This window comes from Danio rerio, chromosome 17 (assembly GCF_049306965.1).
Source record: "Danio rerio strain Tuebingen ecotype United States chromosome 17, GRCz12tu, whole genome shotgun sequence".
NCBI classification, from domain to species: Eukaryota; Metazoa; Chordata; class Actinopteri; order Cypriniformes; family Danionidae; genus Danio; species Danio rerio.
The window spans coordinates 18,944,781-18,947,043 of record NC_133192.1 but is presented as its reverse complement, the minus strand read 5'-3'; the positions used below and the strand labels follow the sequence as shown (position 1 = coordinate 18,947,043).

General features: G+C 25.4%; 1 protein-coding gene across 8 annotated transcripts in view; it reads left to right on the top strand.

Annotated features, from left to right (window-relative positions):
- adck1 (aarF domain containing kinase 1) overlaps positions 1-2,263 on the top strand; it is a 267,173-nt gene that overhangs the window by 80,204 nt on the left and 184,706 nt on the right.

The following is a 2,263-nucleotide window of genomic DNA, read 5'->3' as shown; positions in this document are numbered from 1 at the left end:
AAAAAAAAAATCTAATTTCATTTAATTTCATTATTATCTTATCTTTTATTTATTTATTTATTTATTTATTTTTATTGTTATTTTAGTTTTACTATTTAATGATTTTAAACAATTCATTTGTTTTAATGTGTAGTCTATTTGATGATTTATTTATTTTAATAATTCTTTTTTTGTTTATTATCTTTAGTCTTTATTTGCTAAGTTTTGATATGTAATATGATTTCACATTTAGAAAATATTGACTTTACATTTCTGTTTGTTTAATGGAAAAATACTGCAAGTGTTTAAAATTCAAATTACAAATTTTTTTTTTTACCATTTCTGGTATTTTATTGTTGTTTTTTCCCAAACCAATCTCAATCTTTAGATGTTACTGCTGCCAGTTGTACCACATGTCAGATTATTAAAAAATCATTTTGTTTCTTTATTTTATCATTAGACATTACAGCCACCAGTTGTACCACATGTAAAGTCAGATTATTTTATTTTATTTTGTCTTGATATTTTTAATTGAATTTTATTACTTATTATTATTATATTATATTATTATTTTAGTTTAAATAGTTTTACTATTTAATTATTTTAAATAATACATTTGTTTTATTGTGTAATCTATTTGATGATTTAATTATTTAACGCAATTCTTTTTAAAATTATTTTTAAGTCTTTATTTGTTTTGTTTTTAGCTGAAATCATATTTCTCCTTTCCCAAAATATTGACTTCACATTTCTGTTTGTTTGATGTAAAAATGTTGTAAGTTGCTCGAACCAGTCTCAATCATTAGACATTACTACCACCAGTTGTACCACACGTAAAGTCAGATTATTTTATTTCATTTAATTTCTTTAAAATTTCTTTTGTTTTTATTTTTTTATTTTTATAGTTACTTAAGTTTATTTTAATTCATTAATTTTGTTGTTTACCTTAGTTTTACTATTTTTTTATTTTTTTGCTTGAATTTTATAATACATTTGATTATTTAGTTATTATAATATTATATAATATAATATTAAAATTATTTATTTATTTATTTAGTTATTTACTGTTATTAAACTTTATTTATTTATTTTTTGTTAACCTTGGTTTAACTATTTATTAATTTTAATAATTTTTTTGTTTGCATTTTATAATACATTTGATGATTTATTTATGATAATAAAATCATTTATTTATTTACTGTTATTAAACTTTATTTATTTTATTTATATCTGATTCCTTTTTTCGAGAATATTGACTTTTGCGTTCCTTGATGGAAAATACTGTTAGTGTTTACAGACAACATTTTCATGAATGCAGTGTGTATTTTTTTTATAATCTCACACTGAACATGATCTAGCATTGGCAAATAAAGATGGCGTCTCGGCTGTCTGGAGAACAGTGGAGATTTGCAGAGGTATGAACTGGTGTGCTGCGTCTCTGAGAGGAGAACAGTAAATCAGCCGCTGCTTGGGCTCCACCGGTGCATGAAATGGCTGCAGTAATGAATCTGCGGCCGGCACATTAGCATGCTTTAGCCTCTGTCTCAATTCTTCCATTGAGTTCTCACTTCTGATAATCGTCTCATATTCTAAAATGCAAATTGCATTCTTATCGCAGCAAAGCTTGTAATAAATAGACGCAGCTCCAAATGAAGTTTTCACAAGAGTTTTACAGCGTTAACACTGCAAACTTGTGTTAAAATGATTGTCTGGTGTATTAGTGCATGGGTATTATGCTATTGTTTCCATATAGCTCATTTCAAGAGATAAACTGCATGAGATTTAAACCCACTTGTTTGTTTGTGCATTAACGACTATTTTATTAATCTTTGTTTTGTTTTGTTTATTATTTTATTTTGTTGATTCAAAATGCATTTTAATGCAGCTTGATATTTTTGATTTCAGATTATTATTTGTAGTAATTTAGTTTTATCAAATGTATTTTATTTTTTACATTTTGTTTTATTTATTTTCACAAAATAACTTTGTGCATGGATATCATACTATTATTACATAAGTGTATGTTTTTGCTCATTTAAAGAGATGCATTGTACACAGCAAAATATGGGGACCCAAAACAACTCTATGGGTGTTAATTTCAACCCTTTGAAAGTGTCTCATGGGGTCCACTCAAAAAAGAGTTAAATCAACACTTTCAAAAGGGTTGGCACATTGACACCGAAGTAAGGGTTAATTTTAACTCTGGGCAGAGTTAAAATATGTAACTATATTTAACACCGCCTGGTGTAATATATTGTTATTTCATTCAACTCTCTTGAGTGTA